This window comes from Hipposideros armiger, unplaced genomic scaffold (genome assembly GCF_001890085.2).
Source record: "Hipposideros armiger isolate ML-2016 unplaced genomic scaffold, ASM189008v1 scaffold_770, whole genome shotgun sequence".
Taxonomy (NCBI): Eukaryota; Metazoa; Chordata; class Mammalia; order Chiroptera; family Hipposideridae; genus Hipposideros; species Hipposideros armiger.
Window position 1 is genome coordinate 320,929 of NW_017732120.1, and position 10,664 is coordinate 331,592.

At 33.1% G+C, this 10,664-nt stretch overlaps 1 pseudogene; it reads right to left on the reverse strand.

Moving 5' to 3' along the window:
• Positions 1–9,791: 9,791 nt before the first annotated feature.
• LOC109373990 (enhancer of rudimentary homolog pseudogene) lies at positions 9,792–10,105 on the reverse strand (annotated as a pseudogene).
• Between the last annotated feature and the right edge of the window lie 559 nt (positions 10,106–10,664).

Here is a 10,664-nt window from a genome sequence, read left to right on the forward strand (position 1 = left end):
AGAGAATTTCATGTTTACATATATGTAACTCAAATAGCTGGTTTTGACAGGTCTGCAAAGGTATGCAAAAAGAATTAAGGTGTTTTTGAATATCATATACGCATATCTTAATATATTTCTTACTCTACTAGATACTAAAATATATAGTAATTCTGTGGTTTTAAAATATGTAGATGGCTTTTATGTGATATTAACACAAGTGAACCAATGAAATAGAACAGACAGAAGTAATCACACATAAATATAGGTCATTGATACATACAAATCACTTGGGGAGAAGGAAGACTGGACTATTTAATAAATCACGCTAAAATAATTAGCTCTCTTCCCAGAAGTACAATAAATTTAGCTCTCTATTCCATTCTATAAAGAAAGACATATTCCATATGAATTGTCTAAATGTGGAAAACACTTCTTTGAAATATTTCTTCACAAAACATAAAAAAGCATTAATCACATAGAAAATTACAGTATTATTTAAACTGAAAACTTCTGTACTACAAAGATACCACTATTGGTGTTACAAAAGCCACAAAAACAAAGCGACAACAAAAATAAAAAGTCATAGATTGGCAGATGGTTAAGGCATTTATAAAGAACAACAAACTCAGAATTCAGTAAAAAAAAGCAGCCACATTACCATTTCAAAAATTTAATATGTGAATAGGCAATTCACAGAGGAGGAAACAGGACTGGCCAAAAATAAATGTGACAATCTTGCTATTATGTATAAAAGGTGAATTTATATACTGATATAGCATATTACATTGAACAGATTGACACAATTTTATAGTGTTGATATCAAATGCTGGTGAGGATGAAGGAAAATAAGGGTGCAAATCCAGTACTTGGACATTACTGGTTCATGAAGTGGCTCCCTCCTGAGGGTATATTTCAGGCATTCCTCAGAATATACAGAAAACTCCATCTGAGTGATTTTTTCAACTCTTTATTATCTGAATATCATCCTCTGACTTAAAAATAATGTTCAAAAACAGAGCTATAATTTGTCTATTGAAAACACTTTCTGTCATATAAATTTAAAGTAAGGGTTTACCTTCCTGGAATCATAATCCTTCAAGAATCAAGCAATCAATCAATCAATAGAGCATACCCTGTGAAAGGGAACTGTGAACTAAAATGACCAACCATTGTTCTGATTTACATCACATATATAACATAATCTCTTCACATTTGACATTCTGTAGTCCTCATTTTTTAACATACAATTCCTTGTTTCAAGATTAAAACTTCAGAAATGAGTGATAATCCTAACATCAGCAAACAGATGTGCAGAATATTAAAGTCCCCTAACAACTGCATGATCAGATAATATACTGTATAAGGTCATTTTCAGGAACATAAACTAGAATTTATATATGTATATACGTGTGTGTGTGTGTATGTATGTGTATCCGCCCCTCCCCTATCTCAGATTTCAATCCAGAAAAGATAAAAATCAAGCAGATCAGACATTTACACAATACTAATTAGTTGTGTGAACTCTTACAAGGGCCCACGAAAGTATGTGGCAACTTTCAGGGATCACTCAACACAATTTCAAGGTCCTCAATACTTCAGGTTTAAAATGCCAACTGATGAATTCAGTGATGAATTTAGTTGAACTGAATTGCTTATGTTGCTTATAATTTTCTCATTTATATTAATTAAATTTTTCTGAATAAGAAAATTCTATTTTATGCCTTTTACATGAACTTAGTAGACATGGCTGAGATATTTGTTAATATTAATATATTTGAATTACATGTAAAGCATAAGGAAAACACTCCCAGGAAAGAAAAGAAGATAGTTTGGCTTCCTGAAGAAAAGCATGAAAGTCATAATAGCAGGCATTATAGGTTTTGGAGGAAAAAAAAAAAAAAGAGAGAGAGATTGGATACTGGCTCTACTACCTAACAGTAATATCCTATGTAAGTTACTTTTATTTGCTTATTCTCTGTTCCCAGTAATATTTAACAGTAATAAATTTCTTTAATTTACTTACTTACTGTTACCTCATTTTAAAAATGGGAATATTATTCCCAACCCCTCAGTCTTGTTTGATTATGTTGAGTTTAATACTGTACTGGTAGATAAAAGTTGTGTAAGTCTTCCCACACTGAATCTGGACTGGCCTGTGACTTGGAGGAAACTGGCCTACATTATTTCTTCCATGATTCTAAAGCAGTTAAAGGTTTTTTGTCTACCTCACTTCCTACATTTTGGAAATGAGCATCAGTGTTCTATATGAGAACATCTTCGGGACTCATCGCTATTCACAATTGCTGATTACTTCCATATACACTAGTTCACACCTGCAGGTTCTGTGACCACTGAACAAAGCAGGTCTCCCAGCATGTTTCAAAGAAGCTACAATACCACTAAAACTGAAATAAAAAATGTGGATACATGGGTTCATTGGTTAGAGAAGAATTGATCCAGGGCTAGATTTCTGGTTGTTGACCTGGGTGGGAGTAGCCCACAGGTGCTTCCTGTAAAGCTGAATGAGAGCCAAAAAAACAGGCATTATTGTGAAGAGTGAATCAACTCAAGAGTCAGAATAAAGCGTCAACTTAAAGGAAATGTAGAGTTTTGTGAACAGCGAAAAGAATGCAACAATTGACATAAGATTATGGATCCATACAGGATAGAAGCATTGATCTTGCAAAAATCAGTTGAACTTGAGGAATAATGAAGAGGTACAAAGGCTGAAGTGCTGCAAGGGCTTCTAATAACTTCGCTCTGATGTGTTTTCTGGATTTATGGGACACACTAAGGAGCCTGAATAGTTCTGCTTTCTCTGCCTTTATCATGCCCTAACTCATTTTATCTGTCATGCCTTTGGAAGTTCTGAAATTATTTTCCACAATTATGTTCATGGAAAATATTTGTCAGTGTCTCAGAGTGTATTTGTTTCACCAACTCAACTCATTGTGGGGAATGAGAGGATAGGTACACTGTACACTTGAAAGACCTGTAAATAATTATTAAGTAATAATTAGAACTGGAATTTATTATATTACTTCATAAATGTTGTTTAACATTGAAGGGTTATCTAAACACACAAAATCCCAAGGTATTTTTGAATTGAATTAATAATAAAAATAATAATTAACCTTCCTTTCTATATATACAGTTGAAGAAATTGTCCTTGAATGTCATCGAGCCATAGTCTGAGACATGAGTGATTATGACAGAAGATAAAGGCAGATGAGTTGTTTTTTATAGTTTATTGTCCAATGAAGAATTTCTAATCATCTTGTCCCCTCCCTACCATGGGATAAATATCTGAGAAGAGATAAATATCTTTCAGAATTGATTTCTAGAAGACCAACTTGTACAGAAAATTCTTCAACTCAAATTTCTTACGTGCGTTTTGTTTTTCTAATGAAGTATTTCCAGCTCTCATATACTGGAGTGGTATTTTAATGTTTCCATACAAACCAAATTATGAATATAAAGGAGACATAGCCTATACTTAAATAATTATAGAGACATAGTTTTACTGAGGTCTGTAGTTACTTTTAACTATCTTCAATTATTAGGATCAAATGCCATAAAAATAGTCTAAAAATATATGTCTCTGTTAAATTGGAAGTAGTATGAATATGTTTTTATAAATTTTATGTTTCACAATGTTACATACGTAAAATTTGGGTATTTCTGTGTACCAGTTTTGTCCCGTGAAATATTTTATCATTAAAATTATATATTGAAGTGTTTACATATTTAAGAGCTATAAGCCTGAAGAGACAGATGGCTAAAAGATGGGCAGATAAATAAAAATGATGAATAATTCAAGGAAGGTTACTAACAATACATTTGTCCACCATATTAGTTCAATCTGCTTCTTTCTAGACAACTAGAATATTGAATGAATTTTTAATGAGGAAAAAAATTTTTATACTTCATTTCCCTGATTAAACTTTTCATTGTGTGTTAGTGAAAACCATATCTTTCATTATATTACATTATATTAAAGTTTTGCATATATTTGCAATATATTTGCATGTATTTTGTATTCCATCACTCTAAGGTAGAGCATATTTAATACTATATGTTTTAGGCAACATCTGTTATTAAAAATTATAGCTTGTCTCTACAAAAATTCTTAGGTTTTTATCAAGTGTGTGGCATTTTAGTGTCTTAACTGTGAAGTATTTAATTAAAAAAAAACCTGTATGAATGAATGCTAAATATATTGAACAAAAATTGCCAGAAAAGATTGTTAGAGTTTGAGCTTAAGGCATATACAATAAATTGAAGGATTTTTTTTTCTTTGCCTTGTCTCTTTTAAAGAAGCTTAGGGTCTGACAGAAAATAATAAATGAATTACCCAGGAAAGAAATTCCCAGAATAAAATAAAAACTTTAAAATTTACTTTAGAAATAAATATGTGAAAACCTATAGTTAAATTTGATAGCTTAAATACATGAGCTTATAACCAGTACTTTCTGAAATCTCATTGCATTTTAATGAATTTTTGAAAAAATTATAAGCCTCCAGGTAAAAATGTAAGAAAAGAAATAGCAATAAAAAAGGGAGAAATTTAGAGGCTCTATCTAAGCATTTTAGTGTCTTACTAATAGGATTTACAAAAAGAAGTTATAGGGGAAAAATGGTAGAAAAATTTGCTTTTCGGAAAAAATGAAAAAGCCTAGTAAGTGCCCAACACTATTAATATAAAAAAACCATATCAAGGCATATCAGTGTCAAATTTTAGATTAACAAAAACAAAAGCATAATCCTTAAAGCTTTAAATTGGGATACAGGGAATAGGATATGTGGTATGGATTAATCATCAGGATAAGCAAATTGATTCAGAGCAACACTGAAAGCTTAAACATTAAATGAACTCATTTAAAATTTTGAGGGCTGGCTGGGTGGCGCGTTGGTTAAGAGCTGTCTTGGGACGCCAGAGGGCCCTGGTTCGGATCCCACATATGAGGGCCAGTGACACTGCCCTCTACAGCTAAGATGNTGAACAACAGCTCAACCTGGAGCTGGGCTGCCGTGAGTCACCTGCGACAGCATAGGCTGCAGCCCCTGCTGCAGTGGGTTGCCATGGGCTACTGTGTGTAGCCAGCAGCCAGCATGAGCGGCCAGCAGCCTCTGTGAGCAGCTGTCCAGAAGCCGGTGACTGATCTGCCTTGCCCGAGAAGAGTGCAATGATGGTGCCAACTTGGGCCAGTGAAGCAACGTCCTCCACAACGAGACTGAAGAACAAAAGGACAGCAACTTGTCTGTTCCCGTTCCCCCAATTCCCCAGTGCTGTTCCTATCCCCCAATTCCCCAATAAAAATCTTTAAAAAAATTTTTTTTTGAGTAAAAATAATTTCAAATAATAGTAGACCACTGTGCAATTAACCAAGTGTAAGTGTTGGACAGATGACATATTATTTGATAGATTAGATGATGTAGATATAGATAGATGATACAGATATATAGATATATCTAGTTGCAGCTATCTATCAATCTATTCTAACATGTATGGTCTGAAAAATATACACCTGTATTCATGCTTTCTCAAGAAACTGTTAAAGCTGTCTTCCAGCAAAGTATAGCATACATTATTCATGACCCATTTGATTAAATGTGAAGGAAAACTAACTCATTATTGGTTAACCTAAAGGAAACTTTGAGGTAGACATTCCGGCATAGCTGGTTCCAGCCTCTAAATTTTGATAGAATTCTGTCTCGAAGTCGTCTTGTTTGTTGACTCTGCTTTCCTTCATTTGGCTTCATTCCGAGGCAGACTCCTTTCCCTCTTGCAGCAAAGCCCGCCCTCAGCATCCTCCACAAAGGACCATCGTTGCTTCCCTTGGGGTCACATGTCTCCCTGAATCTCCTTCTTCCTCTATAAAAAAATCACTGGTATAAAAATAGTTTCTTTGTTTATCCAACCTGTATCTTTTCTTCTTTTAATAAAGAAGTGAGATCATGTGATTGACAAGTAAAATCAGACCCACAAAAAGAAAAGAGATGAAAGGAATTCTGGGCAGAAAAAACAAAAACAGTCCAATCAAATACAGAAAAACAGACGCCTGCTAGAATAAGTTTGGCATCTGTAAAATTTTATCTCTAAAACATATTTTATTCAGTCAATAATATAGATTATACACATTACAAATGCTTGTGACAAATGTAATTGGTATTTACTGAGATTTGCACCTATCAAAATTTGCATTCTCTACATGAGAAATACAACCTAATAGATATGTTGTTTTAAAACCAGAGTCAAATGTACTTGAAACACGACTTCAGCCACTTACAAAAATAACGTACCTAGGCTGTAATATAAAGATATGTCCTTTATTTCTGTATATACTGTAGATTTAAGAAGTCATCATTCAAAAAGTCTTTTTTCTAAGATTATGATTGAAAATAGGGCCAACCTTTCATTTAATGTGTGTTTTCACAAAAATCTTATTATATTTTTCCCCAGAAAAATATCAAACAAGGAAGAAAGCAAATACAGTATTTTTTTTTACTTAAAATAACAGAAATTTATTCTTTTCCAATACAGTATTTATTTATTGTTTCTAATAGTTTTTTGGTAGGCTCTAGGGTTTTCTATATAAAGAATTATGTCATCTGCAAAAGTGACAATTTAACTCCATTCCTAATTTGGATGCCTTTTATTTCTTTGCCTGACTGCTCTGGCCAGGCTATCCAACTCTATTCTTGAATGCCAGTGGTGAGAGGGGCATACTTGTCCTATTCCTGATTTTAGAAAAAATGCTTCCAATTTTCCACCATGAACTATGATAGTAGCAGAGGGTTTCTCATATATGACCTTTATTATGTTGAGGTACTTTCCTTCTATACCCATTTTATTAAGTATTTTAATCCTAAGTGGATGTTATAACTTGTCAAATGCTTTTTCTGTATCTATTAATATAATCATATGATTTTTATCCTTTATTTTGTTTATGTGGTATATCATATTGATTGATTTACATATGTTGAACTATCCTTGTGCACCTGGAATGAACCCCACTTGATTGTGATACATAATCTTTTTTAATATATTGTTGTATTCATCAGAGATATTGGTCTGTAGTTTTCTTTTTTGTGTTATCCTTACCAGGTTTTGGTATCAGGGTAAAGTTGGACTCATAAAATGAGTTAGGAAATACTGCCTCTTCTTCAATTTTTAGGAAGAGTTTGAGGAGTCTTCCTAAAGACTTATTAAGTATTAAGTCATCCTTGAATGTTTGATAGAATTAACTAGCAAAGCCATTGGGTCCTGAACTTTTGCTTTTTGAAAGGTTTTTGATGATTGTTTCAATTTCCTTACTGTTGATTGGTCTGTTTAGATTCTCCAGTTCTTCCTGATTTAGCCTATGAAGGTAATATATTTCTAAGAACTTGTCCATTTCTTCTAGGTTATTGAATTTGGTGGCATACAGTCTTTCATAGCATTATATGATCCTTTGTATTTCTATGGTATCTGTCATGACTTCTTTCATTTCTGATTTTGTTTATTAGTGTCTTTTTCTTTTTTTTCTTAGTGTGTCTTGCCAGGGGTGTGTCAATTTTACTGTTTCAATGAACCAGCTCTTTGTTGCATTATTTTTTTCTATTGTCTTTTTGTTCTCCATTTCATTTAATTCTGCTGTATTTTTCATTATTTCCTTTCTTCTGCTGTCTTTGGGCTTCATTTATTCTTTTTCTAGTTCTTTAAGGTGTAATGTTTCAGGATATAAAATCAATGTACAAAAATTCATTGCATTCCTATATACTAACAATAAAATTTCAGGAAAAAAGTGAAAAAAAATCATTTTGCAATTGTAGCAAAAATAATAAAATACCTAGGAATAACTGAACTAAGGATATGAAGAACCTATACACTGAAAACTATATGACATTATTAGAAGAAAACAAAAAGAAATGGAAAGATATTCCATGTTCATGGATTGGAAGAATCAATATAGTTAAAATGGCCATATTAACAAAGCAACATACAGCTTTAATGCAATCTCCATCAGAATCCCAATGGCATTTTGTAAAGAAATAGAACAAAAAATCACAAAGACCCTGAATAGTTGGGAAAATTGGAAAGCCCCATGTAAAATTTAAAACTAGACTGTTATCTGTTACCATATATGAAAATAAACACAAAATGTATCAAAGACCTAAACATAAGACCTGATATAATAAATTGCATAAAAGAAAGCATCAGTATTAAACTTATGAACCTTGAGTATGGAGAGGATTATATGAAGTTGTCCTCAAAGTCAAGGGAAGTAAAAGCAAAAATAAATGAATGGGGCTATATCAAATTAAAAAGCTTCTGCCCAGCAAAAGAAATCATCAGAAAAATGAAGAGGCAACCAACTGAAAGGGAGAAGATATTTGCAAAAATCATCTCCAATAGTGGACTAATGTCCAAAATATATAAATAAGTCATACAGCTTAACAACAATGAAAACAAACAGTCCAGTTAAAAACTGGGCAGAGGATCTGAATAGACACTTCTAAGAAGACATACAAGCAACCAACAAATATATGAAAAGATGCTCAACTTCACTAGCAACTAGGGAAATGCAAATCAAAACCATAATGAGATACCACCTCACACCTGTTAGAATGGCTCTCATCAACAAGACAAGTAATAACAAGTGTTGGAGAGGCTGTGGAAAAGAGAACCCTCATACACTGCTGGTGGGAATGTAAATTGGTACAGCCACTATGGAAAACAGTATGGAGATTTCGCAAAAAACTAAGAATAGAATTACCATATGACCTGGCAATCTCTCTCCTGGGTATCTATCTAAAAAAACTGAAAACATTTATTCATAGAGCTATATGTACCACTATGTTCATTACAATATCATTGACAATGTCCAAGAAAAGGCAACAACTGAAGTGTCCTTCAATGAATGACTGGGTAAAGATGTGGTACATATATGCAATGGAATATTACTTGGCCATAATAAAAGATAAATTACTGCCATTTGCAACAACATTAATGGATCTTGAGATTATTGTGCTAAGCGAAATAAGTCAGAAAAAGTCGAGAATCATGACTTCACTCATATATGGGATATAAAACTGAAATCAACAAACAAATAAGATAAACAAACAAGCAAAACTTCATAAACACAGACAGCAGTTTAGTGGTTACCAGAGAGTAAAGGGTGGGGAGGGTGGTAGAAAAGGGTAAAGGCGGTCAAACATATGGTGATGGGTGGACAACTGACTCTGGGTAATGAACACACAATGTATTATATAGATGATGTATTATAGAATTGTACACTTCACCTGATATAATTTTATTAACTGATGTCACCCCAATAAATTTAGTAAAAAATAGTAATCTATATGGATGGAATGGAAAAAAAGAGAGAAGTAAATTTTATTTAGTTCTACTTATCCTTCTTTTTTTTTTCATAACTAAAGGACATTTATTTGTTTTTTACAAAGACCTTATCTTGGGGACATAACTAAACTGTGTCACCACCCCCCACTCCAACTTGAAGGGTTAGTACAGTGAATGTTATAAAGCAGGCAAGAACAGTTTTTGAAGGACTGGAACCAACATTAACTGACAAAGAACAACTTCCATCTAAATCATAAAAATGTTTAAGTAAAAAAAGGGGGGAAAAAAGGGGGTGATGGGGCTTTCAGATTGAAACAGAACCTCCCATTTCACCTAATACATTCAATCCTGGCTAGAATGTACCAAAATGGAAACAGGATTACTAGAGCACAGAACTTCCACTACAACACGCTGTACACACCTGTGTTCCAAACCAACCCCTATCCCCTTATTGCTTCTAACACAACTATTTCCCGGCCTGTTGGGCCTGCTGACAAAGGAGCACGCAGATCTTCTCTTTGATCCAGTCTTTGTTACAAGGCTGGTATGTCTGGGTATCAGCTTGGTAAACTAGGCAGCTGAGGTCTGCAGATCATCAATAAAATCAAACAATTGGCTGATACCATGTGTGATAGAGGGGCTGTTGGGATTCATTCACATCAGATGTTCTTCATACATTTTACAGAAGCCTTCCCTGCATTCATTCACAGGTTTGTAGTCAGCATAAGTTCTTCCTTCTGGCCTCTCGGTAGGCTGTACCAGCAAAACGGTGTGAGACATCGTGCCAAACTCTTTCGTTGCAGCTGCTGCTGACCTACTTATACTTCTTAATAGCTTGATTTTCAGAAGTTAAAAATTGAAACCATTGTTTCCTCAGAATAGTCAAGCATTCAAAAAAAGTTGGCTGAAAAAATGTGTATTTATCTCATTTTCATTGACTTCTTTAATAGATTTTTAACTCTGGGCATTTCATACTGATTCACAGAAAGTGAAAATAAATTATACTGCTAATTAATTCTAAATAGAGTAGAGTCTCTATATTGACAACTGAAAAATTGCTATATAAACTCACCACTTCACTGTGAAATGATCATTCAAATATAATAAAGCTAGAGAAAGTTGAAATTGTTTTTTTTAAAAAAGCAAATACAAAACCAAGCATCTGTAGATGGCTTTATATGATTTACTTTTGAAAAAAAAAAAACTATTCAGATTTATCTTCCCTTTCCATATCTTCTAGAAATCTAAACTGAAAAATACAATTCAAATTTCTCACAACATCCATTTTATTCTGTTTTTTTCCAATATTATTCCTCTGTTTTATATTTCAAAGTATTGT